Source organism: Cynocephalus volans, chromosome 7, assembly GCF_027409185.1.
Source record: "Cynocephalus volans isolate mCynVol1 chromosome 7, mCynVol1.pri, whole genome shotgun sequence".
In the NCBI taxonomy this organism is placed as follows: domain Eukaryota; kingdom Metazoa; phylum Chordata; class Mammalia; order Dermoptera; family Cynocephalidae; genus Cynocephalus; species Cynocephalus volans.
The window spans coordinates 67,777,968-67,802,933 of record NC_084466.1 but is presented as its reverse complement, the minus strand read 5'-3'; positions in this window follow the sequence as shown (position 1 = coordinate 67,802,933).

Here is a 24,966-nt window from a genome sequence, read left to right as displayed (position 1 = left end):
AATCAAGTCTCAATAAATTCAAAAAAATTGGAATTATCCCATGTATCTTCTCAGACCACAATGGATTAAAACTAGAAATTAATAACAAACAAAACTCTGGAAACTATGCAAACACATGGAAATTAAACAGCATTCTACTTAATGACATATGGGTCCAAGAAGAAATCAAGCAGGAAATCAAAAAGTTTATTGAAACTAATGAAAACAATGATACATCATACCAAAACCTGTGGGATACTGCAAAAGCAGTATTGAGGGGAAAATTTATTGCGTTAAATGCTCACTTCAGAAGAATGGAAAGATGGCAAGTGAACAACCTAACACTTCACCTTAAAGAACTAGAAAAACAAGAACAATCCAATCCTAAAGTTAGCAGACGGAAAGAAATCATTAAGATCAGAGCAGAACTGAATGAAATTGAAAACCAAAAAACAATTCAAAAGATCAACGAATCAAAAAGTTGGTTTTTTGAAAAGATAAATAAAATTGACAAACCATTAGCATGGCTAACAAAAAAAAGAAGAGAGAAGACTCAAATAACAAAAATTAGAAATGAAAAAGGCGATATTACAACTGATTCATCTGAAATACAAGGAATCATTCGAGACTACTATAAACAACTATACGCCAACAAACTTGAAAATCTGGAGGAAATGGATAAATTTCTGGACACACACAAGCTCCCAAAACTGAACCGTGAAGACGTAGAAAATTTGAACAGACCAATAACAATAAAGGAGATTGAAGCTGTTATCAGAAGGCTCCCAACAAAGAAAAGCCCAGGACCAGATGGATTCACAGCAGAATTTTACCAAACATTCAAAGAGGAATTGACACCGATTCTTTACAAACTATTCCAAAAGATTGAAACGGACGCAAATCTCCCAAACTCATTCTATGAAGCAAACATCATCCTGATACCAAAACCAGGTAAAGATATAACCAAAAAAGAAAACTACAGGCCGATATCCTTGATGAATATAGATGCAAAAATCCTCACTAAAATACTAGCAAACAGAATACAGCAACACATACGAAAAATTATTCATCACGATCAAGTGGGATTCATCCCAGGGATGCAAGGTTGGTTCAACATACGCAAATCAATAAATGTGATACACCATATTAATAAACTCAAACACCAGGACCATATGATCATCTCTATAGATGCTGAAAAAGCATTTGATAAAGTTCAGCACTCATTCATGACAAAGACCCTCTATAAGTTAGGTATAGAGGGAAAGTATCTCAACATAATTAAAGCCATATATGCCAAACCCACTGCCAATATCATCCTGAATGGGGAAAAGCTGAAAGCTTTTCCTTTAAGAACAGGCACTAGACAAGGATGCCCACTCTCACCACTCCTATTCAACATAGTGTTGGAAGTACTAGCCAGAGCAATCAGAGAAGAGAAGGAAATAAAGGGCATCCAGATTGGAAAAGATGAAGTCAAACTGTCCCTGTTTGCAGATGACATGATCCTATATATCGAACAGCCTAAAACCTCTACAAAAAAACTGTTGGAATTGATAAATGATTTCAGCACAGTAGCAGGATACAAAATCAACACACAAAAATCAGTAGCATTTCTTTTCTCCAATAGTGAACATGCAGAACGAGAAATCAAGAAAGCCTGCCCATTTACAATAGCCACCAAAAAAATAAAATACTTAGGAATTGAGTTAACCAAGGAGGTGAAAAATCTCTATAATGAGAACTACAAACCACTGCTGAGAGAAATTAGAGAGGATACAAGAAGATGGAAAGATATTCCATGCTCTTGGATTGGAAGAATCAACATAGTGAAAATGTCCATACTACCCAAAGTGATATACAAATTCAATGCAATCCCCATCAAAATTCCAAAGACATTTTTCTCAGAAATGGAAAAAACTATTCAGACATTTATATGGAACAATAAAAGACCACGAATAGCCAAAGCAATGCTCAGCAAAAAAAATAAAGCTGGAGGCATAACACTACCTGACTTTAAGCTATACTACAAAGCTATAATAACCAAAACAGTATGGTACTGGCATAAAAACAGACACACTGACCAATGGAATAGAATAGAGAATCCAGAAATCAACCCACACACTTACTGCCATCTGATCTTTGACAAAGGCACCAAGCCTATTCACTGGGGAAGGGACTGCCTCTTCAGCAAGTGGTGTTGGGATAACTGGATATCGATATGCAGGAGAATGAAACTAGATCCATACCTCTCACCGTATACTAAAATCAACTCAAAATGGATTAAGGAGTTAAATATACACCCTGAGACAATAAAACTTCTTAAAGAAAACATAGGGGAAACACTTCAGGAAATAGGACTGGGCACAGACTTCATGAATACGACCCCAAAAGCACGGGCAACCAAAGGAAAAATAAACAAATGGGATTATATCAAACTAAAAAGCTTCTGCACAGCAAAAGAAACAATTAAAAGAGTTAAAAGACAACCAACAGAGTGGGAGAAAATATTTGCAAAATATACATCTGACAAAGGATTAATATCCAGAATATATAAGGAACTCAAAGAACTTTACAAGAAGAAAACAAGCAACCCAATTAAAAAATGGGCAAAAGAGCTAAGTAGGCATTTCTCTAAGGAAGATATCCAAATGGCCAACAGACATATGAAAAAATGCTCAACATCACTCAGCATCCGGGAAATGCAAATCAAAACCACATTGAGATACCATCTAACCCCAGTTAGGATGGCTAAAATCCAAAAGACTATGAACGATAAATGCTGGCGAGGCTGCGGAGAAAAAGGAACTCTCATACATTGTTGGTGGGACTGCAAAATGGTGCAGCCTCTATGGAAAATGGTATGGAGGTTCCTTAAACAATTGCAAATAGATCTACCATACGACCCAGCCATCCCACTGTTGGGAATATACCCAGAGGAATGGAAATCATCAAGTCGAAGGTATACCTGTTCCCCAATGTTCATCGCAGCACTCTTTACAATAGCCAAGAGTTGGAACCAGCCCAAATGCCCATCATCAGATGAGTGGATACGGAAAATGTGGTACATCTACACAATGGAATACTACTCAGCTATAAAAACGAATGAAATACTGCCATTTGCAACAACATGGATGGACCTCGAGAGAATTATATTAAGTGAAACAAGTCAGGCACAGAAAGAGAAATACCACATGTTCTCACTTATTGGTGGGAGCTAAAAATTAATATATAAATTCACACACACACATACACACACACACACACAAATCGGGGGGGGGAGGGAAGAAGATATAACAACCACAATTACTTGAAGTTGATACAACAAGCAAACAGAAAGGACATTGTTGGGGGGGAGGGGGGGGAGGGAGAAGGGAGGGAGGTTTTGGTGATGGGGAGCATTAATCAGCTACAATGTATATCGACAAAATAAAATTAAAAAAAATAAATAAATAAATAAAAAAATAAAGGTACTCAGGAAATGAAAAAAAAAAAAAAAAAAAAAAAAAAAAAAAAAAAAAAACTGACTATACCCAGGGTTGGCAAGGAAGTGGAGCTGCTGAAACTCTCATACACTGTTGGTGTGCATGTAAAATGGTGCAAACACTTTCAAAAACAGTTTGGCAATTTCTAAAACATTACACATACACCTACCATATGATCCACCCATTCTACTCCTAGGTTTTTATCCAAGAGAAAAAAACCAAAAAACAAAAAACATGTCCATACACAGACTTTTACATGAACGTTCACAGCTGCTTTTCATGCGTGATAGCAAAACACTGGAAACAACCCAAATATCCATCATCAAGTGAACTTGTGGTACCACCATACAATGGAATACTACTCAGCAATAAGAGGAATAAACTATACATTCAACAATATCAATTAACCTCAAAATAATTATCCTGAGTGAAAGAAAACAGATTTTTTTTTTAAAAGTACATACTGTATGTTCCAATTTATAGAAAATGCAAGTTAATATGTAGTGACAGAAAGAAGATCAGTGATTACTGGAGAAGCAGTGATTGCCAAAGGATCTAAGAAGACTTTTGGGGGTAGTGGATTTATCATCTTGATTGTGGTGATAGTTTTAGCAATTATATACATTTGTTAAAACTTACCCAATTGTACACTAGACTTATGTGCAGTTTATTATATGTTAATTATTCCCCAATAAAGCTGTTAAACAAAAGAAATTATGACGTGTTCAAGAAAAAATATTGTAGATTCAATAAAATGCTATCAATACTACCTTATGAAGATAACACTTACTTCCCTGAAGAATTATGAAAATTGTTAACTAGTGTCTACTAAGTCAACTGAAAGTGCCAAGTGTTGTACAAACTGCTTTATTTTTATATTTATTTTTAGTTATAAAATATAGTGGTTATTTTAGGCCCTGAGCATGTCACCGTTGGCTGAATTTATCCATAAACCCTTAAATTTGGGCAAGTTACTTAATTTGTAGTACCAGTTAAGTGTACATATAGTTCAGGGTTTTCAAGTGGCTGTGCTGGCGTACTGGCAAAGATTATATTTTGCATGTGATTGATATTCTTGTTTAATCCTCAAACTACAAACTGATAAGTATGGTAGATTTCACAAATATAAGCAATGTTATTTCTGGACTCCATCTATAATCAGTTCATCAAATGCACCTGAATAGATTTCCTCAAGAGAGATTTAGTTGCTTAAATATCGAAACAAAAAGCCTTTTCTCCTTGGATCTTCACATTCACTGGCCAAATGTGCTAAACAAGAAACACATCCAAAAAAAACAGCACTCTGAAGTCACACGAGACTGAGTTCTAATCCCAGTTCCGGCACTCACTTGCAATGAGATCTTCGGCAAGTTACTTACCTAACTGCTTCCATCTGTTTCTTCCTTTGTAATTAGGGAGCAAGATGCTTGCCTTCTGTGCCTCTTAACACACATAATCCTGAAAGTTTACACAACCACCTAATCTTCGATATGTAGCTTAAACCTTCACTGCAGTGTAAGACTTTGGTAAAGGAAAGGAGCTCTACTAGGGTCTTGCACTATGGCTTGACATGACCTTCTGGAACCCATGTCAAAGATAGGTTTATTTATGTTAACCCATTTATTACATTACTCAGACATCATTACCAACCCATGACAAATGGAAATTTATTTGACTGAGACTTCTGAGAATTAACAAAACACAGTGGAACATTAATAAATGAGTTACCTAGTAAGAATCATCATTCATTCTACAATATTTGTTAAGTACTTGTGGTAATGAATGAGTCCCATTGGATTCCCCTTCCCATGCGTGGGTCCGATTGCTCACCACTATATAAGATCACCGATCATACCCACCAGACAGAACTTAAAGGAAAGGCTTTCTATTTCAGAAGACATCAACCCGGAGACAGAAGGTAAAGTCCCAACTGCCTCCCTGATCGACTAAGAGCTGAGGTTTATACAGGTAAATGTATAGGGCAAGACAGAGTGTAGGAAGTTTTCTACTGTGATAAACAGCTGCCTCCTGCTTTAAGAGACTGTATGGAGCAAGACAGGATGTCAGCTTTCAATACAATCTTAGTTAATCATTAACGGCTAGCTATAAAAAGGAAGACAAAGTTAGTTCTATAGTGTATACACTAGTGGGGGGAGTTTTCTACATTTACACTCGCTGTGTAACAGAGAGCCCACACTAAACAAACCTCAGCTAACCATTCGTTACAGACTGAATTCCCACCTCCTGAAATTCATATATTAAAGCCCCAATTTAACTATATTTGGAAATGAGGCATTTAAAGAGGTAAATTGGGTTAAATGATATCATAAGGGTGGGACCTTAATCCAATATGACTGGTGTCCTTTCAAGAAGAAGAAACACCAGAGATGCACATACAGAGAAAAAGACCAGGTGACGACACAGCAAGAAAGTGGCCTCCTTCAAGCCAAGGAGAGAAGCCTCAGGAGAAACCAAACCTGCTGATGCCTCGATCCTGGATTTCCAGCCTCCAGAACCATGAGACAATAAATTTCTGTTGCTTAAGCCATCCAGTCTATGGCATTTTGTTACGGCAGCCCTCACTTACTAATATACCATTTTTAACCAAGAAACTGACATGTCTGTTTGGGAAGGTTTTTCTGGATCAGAAGTCAAGAGGAAAGTTATACAGTTTAGCTGAAAATATGGAGGAAATATGTTTTCAGACGTGCCCTGTGATAAATGACCCTATACCACTGCCATTTCTTGAGTATTGGCCAATTTTTCCCTATAAATCTTTCAGGAGGTGTTTTTATAGGCAGGACTAAAGTTGTTACACCATGCAATTTGTCAGCATAGAAAGTTTACATAAGAGGAACAGTGGCTCTAGGCACTCATGGCCAGCCCAGTCTCAAAGCACCTGACGCTTGATCACAGGCATCCCCCTCTGATTTCTCCCAGCCCGGAAGGTTCTCACTTTTGCTCTCCCTTTTTCTCTCAAAGAGTAGAACTAGTCTGACTGCATCCACTAAGAGATGAAAGTTGGTCCTGAAAACTGATCTTGTAGTAAATCGCCCTTGAATATATATAGCTACACAGATGTGCTGTCTTCTCATATGTTTGTAACAGCTTTAGAGTTCTCAGGGGAACTCTGTATGAGCTCTACAAGGTGGCTTTTGTCCTCTGAGAGATTTTATAAGCCAAGAGGAGACATCTCCCACCCAGCCCGGGAAGGAGAAGGAAAGAGAAGCAGGGAGGTGCTGCAAAGGATACAAGATTTGGAAGAAAACAGACTTCTGTCCGCACATCCCCTAGAGAAGTCTCCACTATTCTCAGAGCTTCAGCTCTTGACTCTAACCTGGTGGTTCCCACATTGTTACTGTCAATCCTGATTTCTTCAAGAGCACTAGTACTATATCCATAATTGCCTACATAAATTTTTACTTAAATGGCCCAAACTCATCTCTCACTAATCTAACTCACCATAACCTTCAGCAATAACATTTTGAGGGTTTCTATGTGTCAGGAAACATACCATTAAATTTAGTTATCGTGATGAGACTGATTCATCAAGATGGCAGAATAGATGGTCCTCAGCATCACTCTCCCCCACAGTTGACCAATTTACAACTATTAAAAGCAAAGACTGCCAACCTGGGACCACTGGAGCTCAGGAGAAGAGGAGAAAAGACCCGCAGAGTTTGTGAGGGTGGGAGAAGCCACAGCAAGAGGGAGAAGGGACCATTCTGACCATTTCAAGTCTCGGCTGCTTCAAAGCCAGCCTGTAAGAGGCAGGAAGAAGCTGTACCATAGGGAGCAGGAGCCCCCAAAAGCCACAGCTGAGCCCTTTGTGTGAAGATGCCTAAAGTCTGTAGGGGAGAAGAGGGTCTCAGAGTACACCATACCAGCCCCGAGTCCGGCAAGACCAATGACAGGGTTCACATGGACCCACATAGAAGTGAGGGGCCACAGCCAACCATTAAAAGGAACCACCCAGAGGCCAGTGAGTCATTGCAAGGGACCAGTGCATGGCCCACCCCATGGGAAGCATTTGAAGTGTGGAAAGGAGGCTAGCCAACCATGAGAACCTTGGGGTGTAGCATGGGCAGCTGATCTGCCTTCCAATTGGCACAGGCCCACTCAGTGAAGACTGATCAGGGTAATAGAACTGCTAGGGTTGCAGTTTGTTGGAAAGATTCAGTCCCAGGCGAAAATTTCCACAGCCCGGGTGTTTCTGACCTTACATGACCCAGAATTGATTCAAAAGTCAAAAATTAAAGTCTGATCTGCACAAAAAGCCTTCCCCAGAGAATCAGCAGCAAAGCAGCAATTTAGCACAACCACAGAGCTCAAGTGTTGGTCCCCACAGGAAGTTCCCCCAATTTTGTAATTAACCAAAGGACAACAAATTAGTTTCAGTGCAGAGTTTAAGTGGTGGTGATAATCCACCATGGAAATGAAAAAAAAAAAAAAAAAGCCCACAGACCAGAGACAAGTCTCCGATACTAACCAGTAAAAGCCTAACACCATAACATAAAACCTAGAAGAGGTAGAAGTCTCCTCAAATGCAGGCATCAATAGAGAGAAACAAAGATCAAAAAAGAACAGAGAAACATGACACCAACAAAGAAAACAAATGAAGCACCAGCAATGGACCCACAGGAACAAAGGATTTATGAAATGTCTGGCAGAGAATTCAGAATTACCTTCTTAAGGATGTTCAGGGAGTTACAAGAAAATACAGATAGAAGATTAAATGATGTCTGGAAAACCATCCAGGAGTAGAATGAGAATCTTGAAAAAGGAATTGAATCAATTAAAAAGAAAAAAAAACAAGTAGAAATTCTAGAAATAAAGAATGCACTGTCTGAACTGAAAAACACAATAGAAAGCTCCAACAGCAGACTTAATCAGAGGAAGGAATCTCTGAGTTCAAAGATAGAACATGAAATTATCAAATTAGAGGGGCAAAAAGAGAAAAGAAAAGAAAAAGTGAAACAGAAATAGAGCAAATATGGAACTCTCTCAAATTAAATAACTTCCACAGGATTGTCATACCTGAAGAAGAGGAAAAAGAAAGAGTATTCAAGAAAATAATGGCTGAAAATTTCCCAAGTATGGAAAAATATGACAGCATCCAGGTACAGGAAGCTCATAGGTCACCAATCAAATTCAATCCACAGAGGAACACGCCAAGGCACATCATAATCAAATTATCAAAAGACAAAGACAAAGAAAGAATAGTCTTCATACTAAAGGACAAACCTAAGAAAACACTAACATATAGAGCAACCATATAAGAGATGGGCAATCTTAAAAAATGTAATCTGAAACAACAAAAAATGGGGGTGAATGACACCAAAGCATGGAGTTGGCTTCGTTTTTTCTTTTTTCTTAGATACTGAAGTTAAGTAGTTATTAGTCTAAAATATTCTATTATAACTACAACATGTTTTTGTAAGCTTCATGGCAACCATAACACAAAAACTTATAAGACATACTAAGAATAAATATCAAGAAATCAAAATACACTGTTAGAGAAAACCACTCATCACAAAGGAATACAGTAAGATCAGAAAAACACCAATGACATTCTTCACAGAAATAGAAAAAATGATCTCAAAATTTGTATGGAATCATAAAAAGACCCCAGAGAGCTAAAGCAATCTTGAACAAAAAGAATAAAGTTGGAAGTATCACACTTCCTGACTTCAAAATATACTATAAAGCTATAGTAACCAAAACAACATGGTACTGGAATAAAAATACACAAAACCAAAGGAACAGAATGTAGAGCCTCTAAATAAACCCACATACTTATAGCCAACTAATTTTTAGCAAAGATGCCAAGAATATACAGACTCTTCAATAAACGGTGCTGGGAAAACTGGATATCCACATGCAGAAGATTAAAACTAGACCCCTATCTCTCACCATACACAAAAATCAACTCAAAATGGATTGAAAACCAAATTTAAGACCTAAAACTGTGAAACTACTAGAAGGGAAATGCTACTCAAAATGGAAGTGGGCAGTACTTTTTTTTTTTTCTTTTTGTCTTTTTGTGACCGGCCACACCGCGCTCACTGAGCGCCCTGGCCATCCTTATATAGGATCCGAACCTGCAGTGGGAGCACTGCTGCTCTCCCAGGGCCACACCCTCCCGAGTGCGCCACGGGGTGGGCCCCTGGGTAGTACGTTTATAAGTGAGACTATGAAGGCACAGACAACTGAAGCAAAAATACACAAATGAGACTAAGTCAAACTGAAAAGCTTCTGCACAGCAAGGGTCACTACTAACAGAGTAAAGACACACCCTACAGAATGAGAGAAAATGTTTGCAAACTACACATCAGACCACGGGCTAGAATCCAGATTATATAAGGAACTGAACTCAACAGCAAAAAAACAAATAACCCAATTTAAAAATGGGCAAAGGACCTAAACAGATATTTCTCAAAAGGAAACATACAAGTGGCTGACAAGCACGTGAAAAAATGCTCAAATTCATTAATCATCAGGAAAATACAAATTAAAACCACTATGAGATTTCATCTTACCCTAGTTAGAATGGCAGAAAATAACAAATGCTGGCGAGGATGGGGAGAAAAGGGAACCCTCCTACATTGCTGGTGGGAATGTAAATTGGTATAGCCATTGTGGAAAACAGCATGGAAGTTCTTCAGAGAACTAAAAATAGGTCTACCTTACAATCCAGATATCCCACTGCTAAGTATATATGCAAAGGAAATGAAATCAATATATCAAAAAAAACTGCACTCCCATGTTCCTTGCAATGCAATTCACAATAGCCAAGATATGGAATCAACCTAAATGCCTATCAATGAGTGAATGGAAAAAAATAAAATAAAGTAAACTGTGGCATATATGCACAATGGAACAGTATTCAGCCATAAAAACAAATGATGTCCTATCATTTGCAGCAACATGGATGGAACCAGGAGCCATCATATTAACTGAAGTAAGTCAGGCAAAGAAAAACAAATACTGTATGATCTCACTCATGTGGAATCTTAGAGAACAAAAAAGTGGTCCTCACAAAAGTAGAGAGTAGAATAATGGTTACCAGAGGCCAGGAGTTGGGGGTGGGAGGGTGGGCAGTGAAGAAAGAGTGGACTAACGGGTCCAAAACTATGCTAGTTACTCTAAGTGTCTCATTGTGCAGTATATGCATGTATTGTAATAACACATTGTACTCCACAAAAATGTACAAGTAAAAGTTTAAATTTTAAAAAAGATTAGTTATCTATTCATTTCCAAGTATAAGATTCTTTATTTTAAATTTTTTATTATTTGGCCTTTCATGACAGATGCATGTGCAGTATATGCATGTATTGTAATAACACATTGTACTCCACAAAAATGTACAAGTAAAAGTTAAAATTTTTAAAAAGATTAGTTATCTATTCAATTCCAAGTATAAGATTCTTTATTTTAAATTTCTTATTATTTGGCCTTTCATGACAGATGCCTCATCTGGAGAATGTTTTCCCATTTCATCATTTCTTGTTTTATTGCACAAATGTCCTGCCTTTAATAAACAAGCTAAACGCTACTGTTTCTGAACAGTCATTTTTATGCACAAAAACATATTTTAGACCCTTTATTCATCCCATCCCCATCCTATGAATACGTGAGTTTTTATGTGCTCAAATACAGTTTTGGAATGAAGAAAAAACTATTCAGAGTTTCCTTTCGTTTTTAAGATTAATATTAAGTGGGGGAGGGAGAAAGTGATGGGGAGAGATTGGACAAGGGACGTAAAGAATAATTACAATTTGCAACAATATATATTCTAGTAATATTGATTTAATCAACATATCTCAATATTGAACCCCAAAAATACGTATAATCAATTTTGATTCAATAAAAATTTTTTAAAATAAGTAAATAAATAAAATAAAATAAGATAAATATTAAGTAAGTTGAATTTATTAAAGTTAACCCAATAAACACCAGGCATGGACCAATGACGAGAACATGTCATGAACCAATGATTCTGATTGATCCTCAGAGCACCTGATGTACATTTAAAAAAGAATACAGAAACTTCATTATTCCTTAAATTTTTAAGTTCAGCTTATAAGCATTATTATTCTACTTGGAACTCTAGCAAGTTTTAACAATCACTTCTAAGAGCTTTTGTATAATATTGATTCTAATGTTCAAATATTTAAGACTAAATTTATAAATTTAATATATTCGATATACTTTTTAAGCACTTCAATTGTATTTAACCAACAGATTTTCCTTTAAACTTTTTATATAGATGATAAATTAAATTTATAAATATGGCAAACCTTAAGTTATCTTAAATGTTCCAATACTATATAAAAACTAATTAAAATTTCAAATTAAAAACCATAGTTCAAAATCAACTATTCAAAAATTAAAATGTGTCTTGATTTGTTTTTTACGTATGGACTTCTTCAATTGCCCCAGCACCATTTGTTGAAAAGACAAAGACTATCCTTTCTCCATTGAATTGCCTTTACTCCTTTGTCAAAGATGAACTGACTTTATTTGTGCTGGTCTGTTTCTAGATTCTCTATTCTGCTCCTTAACTATCCTTTCTTGAATACCATGATATCTTGTCTTGATTATGATAGATGCATAGTAAGCCTTGAAATTGGGTAGGGTGAGTCCCCCAATTTTCTTCTTCTTCAGTAATATGTTTGATATTCTAGGGGGTTTTGTCTCCATATAAACTTTAGAATCGGTTTGTTGATATCCACAAAATAGCTTGCTGAGATTTTGTTGAGATTGCATTGAATCTGTAGATCAAGTTGGGAAGAACTGACATTTTAACAATCCAGTCATGAACATGAAATATCTCTTCATTCATTTATATCTTCTTTGATTTCTTTCACAAGTATTTTGTGGATTTGTACATAAAGGTATTATACATAGTTTGTTAAATTTATAACTATTACATTTTGGGGATGCTATTGTAAAAGTATGATATTTTTTAAATTTCAAAGTCAAATCATTCATTACTGGTATACAAGAAAGCAATTGACTTTTGTTTATTACCTTGAATCTTGCATGCTATACTTGCTTTTTAGCTCCAGGAGTTTTTGTGTTGATTCTTTGGGATTTTCGACATAGACAATCATGTTATCTGTGAATAAAGACAATTTTATTTCTTCCTTTCTAATTTGTACATCTTTTATTTCCTTATCTCATCTCATTGCACTAGCTAGAATTTCCAATACAATGTTAAATAGGAGTGGTGAGAGAGGACATCCTTGTCTTGTTCCAATCTTTTGTTTTCTCCCAATTTTATTTTATTTTATTGATTGATTTATTTTAAAATATATCACAATTTATTTATGTGGTTTCCCTTTTGGGGGAGAATTTTTTTGAACTGAAAAAAGAACTCTTAAAAATGAATTAGAAATATCTAAACAGAAATTTGGTGAAGTACATGAGCGGATAAGTCACACATCCCAAAGAAATTCACGTGGCTCATAAATATATTCTAAGACCTGGTTGTATATTCTAAGCAGGTGGTGGTGTGGCTGGCCCTCAGCTTTTGTCTCAGGACTCCCAGGTGTCTCAGTTGGCTCTGTTGATTGCCTGGATGTCCTCTTGTTCCAATCTTAAGAAGAAAGCATCCAGTCTCTCATCAAGTATGTTAGTTCCAAGACCTTTGTAGATGTTCTTTATCAAGCTGAGGGAGATTTCCCCTATATTCCTAGTTCGTTGAGTTTTTATCATGAGAGGCTGGTAGACTTTGTCAAATGCCTTCTCTGCATGAAACGATAAGATTGCAAGATTTTTCTTCTTCGGTTAGTCTGTTGATGTAGTAAATTACATTGATTAATTTTCATATGTTGATTGTATTATATAATTCTTTTTATACATTGATGGATTCAATTTGCTAGTTTTTTTGAGGATTTTTGCATCTATGTTCATTAGACATATTAATCGGTAGTTTTCCTTTCTTATAATGTCATCATCTGGTATTGGTATTAGGGTAACACTGGTTTCATAAAATAAGTTAGGAGTTAGGGAATGTTCCCTGTGCTTCTAATTTTCTGGAAAAGATTATGGAGAATTGGTATAATTTCTTCCTTCACTGTTTGGTGGAACTCATTAGGCCTGATGCTTTCCTCTTTGGGAGGTTGTTCATTATTGATTCAATTTCCTTAATAGAGATAGGGCTATTTAGCTTGTCTATTTCCCCTTTTGTGAGTTTTGATGGTTTGTATTTTTTAAAATGGTTCGTTTCCTCTATGGTGTCAAATTTTGTGGCATAGAGTTGTTCATTGTATTCCTATATTATCCTTTTAATGTCCATGCGATTGTCTCATAAGACATATAAATATATTTTCCATTTAAAGAATCTTGAGGGACTCCTGTATTCTTTTCATATATATCCTGTGTCTTAGGCCATAAAACTTGAGTGGACATTAAAAAGGTACCCCCTTTGAATTCTGGATCTATCTACTTCTGAGTTCATTTCCCAAATAGAACTAGAAGGAATCTAAGCATGTGCTGTTTAAGCAATTTCAGTCTAAAAATGCAATAGATCAGCCTTGTAATTCCAGCTTAAAATTGTTTATTGAGTAATTGATATAGACTTGTGATCTTAAATATGTATTACTATAATTATGTATAATATTAGAATATTTAAAAGAACTTAAGAATCAGCATATTTATAAATTTTTTTCTAGACTTATAATCATAATTTAAATCTTCAGAAAAGTTTTAAGTGAGAGAATTGAAGTTTAAAAATCAAACTATTAAATATAAAAAGAAGTTAAATATAGAAGAGTATAATTTACTTTATAAATTAAAACATTATCCAAAGACCATCTTAAGAGTGGTTGTTGAATTTATTGACACATATAGAGTAATAAGAGCTGTAAGGTGACTTTAAAAACTAAAGGAAGAGCTAGGTTTTCAAACTCGTAACCTTAAAAAGTGAACATTAATTTTGAATTATCTTTTGTGGGCAAAAAACCACCTTTGTGGCCACCAAAAACTCACACTTAATGGTTCCAATATTTTGGGATAGGAGAACTTGCAAATAGAGAAAGCCAAGCAGGCAGTACTGAGGGTGAATTTTCACGGGTGTTTTGTGAGGGTTATATGCCTAACAAAGCGTCGTCCCTGAAGATAACCTGACACTCAAAGATAACTTAGAACCAAGGATTATTGTATCTTGGTGCTCAAAAAGGCAAACAAATGCCAAACTACATGCTTTTACTCCCCAAAGGCTGAAAATGAATAGGGAGTAGGAAAAGAAGCAGGGGTTGTGATGAGATTGGCCCTGTTTCTTAATTGTTTGCTTTAAAATATCTCCAGGCATTTCTCAAACAACTACAGATAGAATTGCCATGTGATCCAGCAGTCACACTACTGGAGGAATGGAAAACATCATGTCGAGGGGATGCCTGCACTCCCATGTTCATTGCAGCTCTATTTACAGTGGCCAAGATATGGAACCAACCTAAATGTCCATCAGTGGACAACTGAGTAAGGAAAATGTGATATACATACACAATGGAATACTACTCAGCCGTACAAAAGAATGAAATTCTGCCATTTGCAGCAACATGGGTGAGCTTGGAGAAAATTACGTTAAGTGAAATAAGCCAGGCATAGAAAGAGAAATACCCCATGTCCTCACTCATAAGTGGAGCTAAGAAACAAAGAACAAAAGAAAGACCATAATAAAACTTTGAACTTTCAGAAGGAGAGAACAGACCTATAGCTACTAGAAGTGGGAAAAGGGGGAAGCAAGGGGGGACAGGGAGTAATTGGGAAAGGTACACAAAAAGTAATTAGGATTTGTAATCACAAACATGCTAATAATATTGATTTGATCATCACATACTATATACAAATACTGATAGTCAACTCTGTACCCCATAAATATGTGTAAATAAAAATAATTTTAATAAAATAAAATATCTCCAGGAATATTCTTCTTGTTAACACTTGAAGCTGAGGCTCTACCCTTTCAGCAAGATCAGAAACATATGTGGAGGCTTTAAAGGACAACTTCAGACACCTCGGAAGCTTAACATAAACATTAACCAGTGCCTCCAAGTGTGTCTAACACTCACAGTGGCCGACCTGCATGCTATGGCAGATGCAACAGGCTGGAAGCTCAGCCACAAACTCATTCTCCATCTAGCTACAGATGGTGGTCTTCTCTTTTCAGATCTTGTGTGACTGCCTGTTTGTCAAGTACTTTAATGTTTTTGATGAAAAGTACCACACAAGTACACGCTTCTTCATCCTGATCTTGAACAATTCATTATAAACAAAGTGGCTACATTTACTACTGGTAAATAAAACATGCAAGGAAGAGAAAAAGCATTTGTCAAGTGCATATTATCTTCCAGGTATCGCAGGAATTATTTCAATTAATAATATAGATAGTAATATAATCAATCATAATAACCCTGCGAGGTAGACATAATTATCCCCTTTTAACTAGTTGGAAATCGAAGCTTAGAGAGTTATAATAATTTATCCAAGATTGTGGAGGCAGGAAATGGCAACACCAGGACTTGAACTTCCTCAGCACTTGCTCTTAATTCAATACTGTCCAACATAAATATAACGTAAGCCACAAATACGAGCCACATATATAATTTTAAGTTTTCTTGTAGCCACATTTAAAAAGTAAGAAGAAGAAACAGATGAAATTAATTTTAATAACATATTTTATTTATCCCACTATAACCAAAGTATTACAATTTTAGCATGTAAATCAATATAGTAATTATTAATTATTACTATTCATATTCTTTTTGTCTTACTAACTCTCCAAAACCCAGTGAGCTCCTTTGGTACATGTCAATTCAGACTAGCCACATCTCGAGTGCTCAATGGCCAGTGACTACCATCTTGAACAGCACAGGCCTACCCTCGGGGCCACCTCATGTCCCTGGAGTACAACCAGCTGAATTACACCTGCAACAGAACTGAGAAGACAAATGTTACAGATTAAAAGTCAGATTTCTAGAAAACCATACATTTTCTGGTTAAAAGACAAATGAAAGGAAGTAATTCATCGGCTGCGTTTCTCTGCACAATAATCATAAATGCACCAACTGCACTGAGCTATTTACCTCAGCGGGACGGGAAACATATGATCCCAAACTCATAAATCCACACATTGGAAAAGTGTAGACTGCAAGGGAGTGTAGTAAATCCAAATGAGTCCTATATGAATTCTGCTGGGCTGTCCTTTTTGAATTGATTTTAGAGGAATCCCCCACAAATCATACTGTCCTGTATGAATTTTATCTCCTTCCCCAATCCATTCTAACAAACCTTCCTCAAGGGGGTTAGTTGGTCTAAAGGAATTTCCTTTATTTATTTTCCATTTCCTTCTTGTTGTAACTATTTTTGTCCTTCTTGCTTCCCCCGCTTCCCTTCCTCTCTTCTGTAGTTGCTTTTCAAGACTCTTAAGCCTGCACTAGGTTTTGTATTGTGTTTTATTTTTTAACATTAACAGTATTACTTTGTTGCTGCTTTTCACTGATTGCCTGCCATGTTCCTTCCTGCCCACAGGAAAGCCAGAAAACCTTTCTGGCACCATCATGACCCCTAGTAAGAGCCCAGGACAGAGCTGACTGAAGACGGCAACTTATGCAGGACACAAGTCCTGATGGGGGCGGGCAGAGGGGAGTGGATGTGTTCAGCTGCCAGAGCATGTTTTCAAAGACATAAAAGACATCTGACCATTGTAAAATTAATCGACTTTGGTTGTTCTAGTTTATGTTTACGGAATGAAAATAGCTTGACTTTTTAGACTTCAGAATAATACAGAAAACTGAAAAGAAGGAGAAAGCACCTGAAATCTCATGACCAGAAGGAACCACTGTTAGCATTTTGGTTTTTAAAAATCTCCATTTAGCCTTTAACCTACAGAAGCTTAGTGAAGCACCCACACACACATCCCTTTATCTGCCCCACCCCAGGGCGAGAGGGTGAGAAAAGTAGTTCTGACCTAGTTCTGAGATAAAGTAAATAATTTTTGAATCTGAAATGAGCACGTAAGTTAAATTACAAAAGAGATATCCCTCACTCAAGCTGCCAGCAGTGCTTGCCTAAATACATGTCCTTTTGAATGTAATTAGGGGAAAATAAAAAGAACAATAATAAAAATGCCTGTCATTGACTGAATACCATGTACCATGCATCAAACTGGGTGCATGTCATATGTTTTCCCATTGTAATTTGTTTTTCCATTGCACAGGTGTGGAAACTGAGACTGAGGGTAAGACAAGCTATTATGTGACAGTTAGAACGTGAAGTTAGGCCTGTCTGATTGCAAGGTTGCGTTCTTTCTGCTATACCATGCTGCCATAAGTTGCCAAAGTCATTTTGAAAAGCCCCAACTGTGCTATCTAGAGTTAAGTATTTATTTTTTGTAAGAAAGTTGCTAAATTTATCCTTACCAATTTTAGAATCTAAAAAGTTGGACCTAAGAACTTGAAGTCAAACACGAAGCATTTACTTCTGGCAAAAAGATACCTAGAATTTCCACCATGCAACTTTTGCAGCATCAGGGACAGCAGGAGGGTTTCCTCACTGCAGGAACTTCACACCCCAGTAGTCTTTGGAAAGTGTGTGCCCATCAGCCCATTGTCATCACTTCAGAGCCAGGAGAGCCCTGAGTACTGGATGTAAGGCACCACTCCCATTTCCTACAAAATCAAGAGAAGCCCCTAAGACACCAGCTAGTTTCCTCTAAGGGCCATGTGGCTTGGGCTGTTTTCCCAGGGGTAGAGTTGAGGTTGGAGTGAATTAAGAAATTCACATTTGCTATTAGTAATTTCTGTATCCAAATGCCCCAACATCTACCATGATTTACAAGTACTTAAGAGCTTTGGAGCAACATTTGTTCATAATACAAAGAAGAGGAATAAAAAATTCTTGGCAATGGATTAAGCTGATGGAGGTAAGGTACAAGCCAGCTCATGGGAAACTCCATGACAAGATAGATAATCAATGACTCTGCAATGGCCTCTTCTTTAGATCACTGCTTCCCAACACTAGCCGTGTCATGGCACTGAGAGAAAATGATAATATTTGCATGGTGCAAAAGGGTAAACTAGAGAAGAGCTGGGAAAATCACCACATTTTTCTAATATTGTATACTTACGATTGAAAAAATAAAGTAAAAGTATTAGTAAAGTAAAAGTGGGGAATTATTTTTAAACTTCCAAATAAGATCTTTTCAGATTTTTAATGAGAAATTTGAACTTACTCCTTTGAACCTAACTTTTTCATATAAGATTTTATGCATAAAATGTTACATGTACATTCTGACCCAGGCTTTTTTAATCATGCTTTCCTTAAAATTCTTAGTCACCACCAATGAAAAGCTTTGCACAAGTAGGTGATTAAATTGTTTAACATTTTATAATCATTGAAAAATTCACAAACATTAAAACTATTTTTAAAGAATCTAAGCTCTTCCTCTTTTAAATTGAAATATCTGCTCATAATATAAATGTATTTCAAAACCAACATAATTTTCTCATATCAGGAATTTCAAAATAATGATGAAATTCTAATTTGCAGCATGCACACAAGTTGCTAGTGCAGTGCTCCTGAAGATACCATGGACGCCACTAAAAGGGCATATCGATAGCATGGGAATGGACCTACCAATATGTGAAGGCAGAGATTTGGGGCAGCCACCTGGAGCTGTGCTCTCCACGAATGGGACTAGACCAATCTTTCATACCTGGAAGTTCTGCCTTAGATGAAGTTCACAAACCTGTACAGACCTCTTTCCAAAGTTCAGTCTCTGGTTTTTCCTTCACTACACACAGTCTAGCTCCTGCAATCAAAACAGTCTTTCAGTGCTGGTTTTGGCAGCACATATACTAAAAACAGTCTTCTTTCCTTACCCATCTAGTATCATCTCTTAGCCTTCCCCTGTCTGGAGGCCTCATTTCACTGGGTTCTCTTTATAGAGGATGCACTTAAACTCTCCTTCTTCATACTATGCAAGAATCACCATGGGATTTCAGGATGAAACTCCGCTAATGAATTTCAGATCTTTAATTTAAAATATTATGAATAAAATGCAACCCCTTCAAGGCCTTTACACTTAACTTTTTAATAAACTTTATAGTCCTATGGGGACTTTTATGTATATCACCTTTAGGTCCTTAGGATGGTCCTTTAAAGAGATGGAAGGGTAGTATTTTTCCATTTTACACATTAGAAGCTGACACAGACAGTTGAAGTAACTGGCCCAGAATCATTCTATCAGTAAATAGTGAGCTCCGATCTCCTGACTCACAGCCCAGGGCTCTCCTCTTTGCGAAGTGAATCTCTTACCTACATGAATTTAACTGCCCATGCCTCCTAGGTTCCCAGCTAAAAAGCAGAAGATGGCAGCCTAGAGACTGGCTGTCATCTTTGTGTCTCCAGGGTCTGAAGTCCTTCACCCACTTACTGCGGCCCAAAGTGGATGGACTTCCAGACTATCCAAGAGAGATCCTGCTAGAAGGAGCCTGGATCCAGCTGGTGAAGAAAATCACCCCCTTCCTTCTCCTTTTTTCCAACCCTTTTTCCCCTCCCTTCAGCTCTACCATCACCCTGCATTTTCCTTCATTCAAGGAGTGTGAAACTAATTAAAATAAGCTTGATCGAAGGCAACTTCACACAGCAAAGGAAACCACAAAGGACAAGAAGAGTCTACACATGGGGGAGGACAGGGCAGTCCCCTTTGCCTTAAGAAAAGATTGTGGTTTCTATGCAGATCAGCCAGAGCCTTGAAACACTTGCTGACAGTGTGATCTCCTGCAACCTAATTTCCTTTGGCCTTTGTTACTCAATGGGTCCCCATCGCGGATGGTGCTGTACCCTAGGGATGACTATGCAACCAGATTTCTCTCCATTATGGCCAAAATGGGCCTGTATGCTCAGGAGGTGTTAAACTGTTAGAGTGGAGGACCAGGCACGATCACACTTTGTATGGAGATTACAGCTATGAGACCATGTGATGCCAGGATAGCAGTTCTTTTGCATCACTGAAAATATTATGGCAAAATGTCATTAAAATGATTGTAGGCTGAAGCTTGGTTCATTCCCAGCTGTCTCTCAGAAGATGTACCCTGCTTCTCAGAAAGGATAACACTGTAAATACATCCAGTGAGGGTCCACCTCTCAAAATGATTAACTGTCACCTCCTCAAATTCCATGATAGTTTTAGTTTTAGCAACTTTCTTGGGCAACTTTTGCCTCCGTGACTATTCTCCTCACAGGGACGTCCGCTTCTGTGAGGGAAAAGGGAAAAACCATCCTGCTAGTATCTTGCCTTCCTCGGCTCTGGTTCTTGCCAAATTTTCTTTATGCCCTCCATGCCCTAACACTGTAGTTGAACCCCTCAAGAACTCATAAATCAAGATTACTGTCAAGGTTATTTACACTGCATTACTATTTAAACCCTCTTCTGTACACTGGTAGGTACTTCAGGTGAAAACTGAACATCGTAAACCATTTACAGGCAATTCATGTAACTTTATTATTGCAAGGGTTTGCCATGGTTTTTCCATTTGGGTGATATAAGGATGTTTCACACCTTATTGTATGGGTCAATCACAAATCTCAGAAATCCTTTTGCTATGACATTAAAAATTGGAGGAATGAGATGAATAATGGTTTACATTAAAATTTCAAGAGCAGTAAAAATGGCAACTATCACAAAGTTAAAAGATAATGTAATTTAATAACTGCTAGACCCAGTGATACAGCAAAATGGCCTTTCGTAAACCAGCCCTTAATATATTTTTAAGTTTATTTTTAATTTTAATAGATTGTTTTTAATGTTGTGCTCCTTCAAGTGAGAAACCTATTAACTTGGGAATAAGTCAGGCAAATTTTGCTACATGTTAGCAGGTTTTGCATAGCTCTATATGTGTTATGTCTTTCTGATTCCAAATTCAAACTTCCATAATTCTTAGCCACTATTATATCTTCAACTTACCCAGCTTTTGGTAGCATGGGCATAGGTGCTTTTTGAAACCCTCTTCTCTCTTGGCTTCCCTGATGACACACGTTCTCATGGACTTTCTTCAATCCCGTTAGTCGCTCCTTCTCAGCTTCCTGTGCGGGCGCTACCTCCTTTTCCCACCTTGAATTGCCTTCCACAGAGCTCAGTCCTGGACTTTGTCTCTTTTTCTCACTCTCCTTAGATAAATGTGACACTGCTGAGTTTTTCAACGCTATTTCCTACCTGACTTCCAATCCTATATCTCTCAACTAGACTTCTCTATCTCTAATTCCGCACTTGGATGTTTTCAGAGAGCTTAAACTTAACATGAAAGATATGAAAGAAATTAGAATTCAAAGATCCAAAGAATAAAGATCTGGAAGAGCAACATATTTCTACTTGTCCTTTGCTTCAATATCTTCCCAATAGCTTTTTTTAAACTTTGTTGAAGTATGATGGAAATACAGTATACTGCACACACTTAAAGTGTACCACTTTGACCAGTTTGGGCAAGTATATATGCTTGTGAAGCCATCACTACAAAAATAAGAAATATTTTATCACCCCAAAAGTTTCTTCATGTGTGTTTGTAATCCATCCTTCCTTCTATCCCCATTTCCAGGCAACCATTGATCAAATTTCTGTCATTGTAGATAAGATTGCATTTTCCAGAATTCTATATCAATGGAATCATATAGTAGTTATTCTTTTGTGCCTGGCTTCTTTCAATCAACAAAATGATTTTGAGGTTCATCCATGTTGTTATGTGTATCCATAGTTCATTCCTTTGTATTGCTGAGTAGTATTCCTTTATATGAAGCATTATGTTTTATCCATTCATCTGTTGATGGACATTTGAGTTTCCAGTTGGGGACTGTTAAAAAGAAAGATGCTATGAACATTCACGTAAGGATATTTGTAAAAACATATGCTTACTTTTCTAGGGTAAACATCTAGGGGTGGAACAGAATTTTTCAGGAACTGGCAAACTATTTCCCAAACTGGTTGTGCCATTTTACGTTCCCATCGGCAAATTATGGGAGTTTCAGTTGCTTCGCATCTTTGCCAACATTTGGTTTTTTTAATTTTTGCTATTCTAGGGGGTACGTAGTAGCATCTCATTGTGGTTTTAACCAGAAGTTCTTTGATGAGTAACAAAATTGAGCATCTTGGGCCGAGCCTGTGGCGCACTCGGGAGAGTGCGGCACTGGGAGCGCAGCGAGGCTCCCGCCGCGGGTTCGGATCCTATATAGGGCTGGCCGGTTCACTCACTGGCTGAGTGCCGGCCACGGAAAAAAAAAAAAAAAAAAGAAAAGGAAAACAAAATTGAGCATCTTCACATGTACTTATTGGCCATTCACATTCATATGTTTTCAAGAGTCAGTTCAAATCTTTTGACCGTTTTCTTATTGAGTTATAAGAGCTCTTTGTGTATTCTAAATACTAGTCTTTTGTCTGATATATTTATAGAGAATATTTTCTCCCAGTGTGTGGCTTGTACTTTTTTTGTTTGTTGGTTGGTTGGTTTTGTTTGTTTGTTTGTTTGTTTGTTTTGTGACCAGTAAGGGGATCATAACCCTTGGCTTGGTGTCATCCTCACTGCGCTCAGACAGTGAGTGCACCGGCCAGTCCTACAGAGGATCAGAACCCGCAGCCTCGGCACTCCCAGCAACACACTCTCCCGAGTGAGCCACAGGGTCGGCCCTTAATTATAGTATCTTTCAAAAAAACTTAAATTTTAATTTCAGTAAGTGTAAGTAATAAATTTATTTCTTTTATGGCTCATTCATTTTGTGTTCTACTTAAGAATCGGTTGACTACCAAAGATCCCAAAGATATTCACCTATGTTTTCCTCCTGAAGTTGTATAGTTTTAGGTTTTACATTTAGGTCTATGGCCCATGTCGAATTAATTTTTGTGTGTGATTTGAAAATGTCCAGTCAATCCAACACTACATATTTGCTAAAAAAGATTTCTTCTACCCATTAAATTTCCTTGGCAGCTTTTTCAAAAATCAGTTGACCATAAATGGGTTTGCTTCTGAAGTCTCTGGTTTGTTACAAGGATCTGTATGTCTATACTTTCACGAATACCAAACTTCCTTGGTTACTATAGTTTTATAGTAAGACTTTAAATCATGTAAAGTAGATTTTATGACTTTGTTCTCTTTTAAAATTATTTTGCTTATCCTAGGTACTTTGCATTTCCATATAAATTTTAGAAACAGCTTTTCAACTTCTACTTTTTAAAAAAAAGGCCTGCTGTAATTTTGATGGGAGTTGCATTGAATCTATAGACAAATTGGGAAGAATGCCATATAAAAATATTGAGTTTTCCAATCCATAAATATTGTACATCTTTCTAATTATGTAGATCTCTAATTTCTTTAAACATCATTTTGCAGTTCAGTGCAGAGGTCTTGGATATCTTTGTTAGGAATTTTACGGTATTGAGATTATACATCATGGCCAAATGAGGTTTGTTCTAGAAATGCAAGGATGATTCAGTATCTGAAAATGCACCAGTGCAATTTACCATATTAGCAGAATAAAGCAGAAAAACCATTTAATCACTTAAACAGATGAAGAAAAACAGTTTGAGAAAAATATAATACTTACATATGATGAAATCTCAACTAACTTGGAACAATAGAGAATTTTTTCAATCCAGTAAAGAACATCTAGGAAATACCTATAGCTTACATCACTCTAAAAAGTGAAAAAATAAATTCTTTCAGAAACAAGGCAAAGACACCTGCTTTTATCATTTATTCAATTTTGTTCTCAAGGTCCCAGCCATTGCTCTAAGATAAGAAAAATCATTTAAATTGTTTTTATGTTTAAATAAAAATTTTGTAAAAAGAAAAAGAAAATCTATCACAATATAAAAAAATCTCAGAAATCTACAAAATAACTATTAATATTAGTACATAAATTTGGCAAAGTTGCAAGATACAATATTAATATACAAAATTCAATTGTATTCTTACACACCGGCAACAATCAATTTAAAAATAAAATTTAAAAAACAATTCCATTTGCAGTAGCAGCATACCATAAAATACCTACAAATAAATCTTAACAAAAGATGTCCAAGACTTCTCCACCTTCTTTTTGATAAGATTTTTTTTAATAACAAAATTAATTTCTTTAATAGATATAGCATCACTCAGAACTTTCTACTTCATCTTGCATCAATTTTGCTAAGTTACATTTTTCAAGAAATCTGTCCATTTCATTTAAGTTGTCAAATTTGATGAGTGGGTGGGGGTAGGAGAAGTGGTGGACTAACATGTACAAAACTGTGCTATCTGCCTTAAGTGAATCATTCTGCAGTATACGCATGTATTGAAATAACACACTATATGTAATAACATTGTATACCCCACAGATATATATATAAAAATATTAAAATAAATTTCAAAAATTTTATAAGAAATAAAGTCTGTTTCTTAGAGGCAGCATACAGTAAGGTCTTGCTTTTTTTCACACTCTGTCAATCTTTGCTTTTCAATAAAGTGTTCAA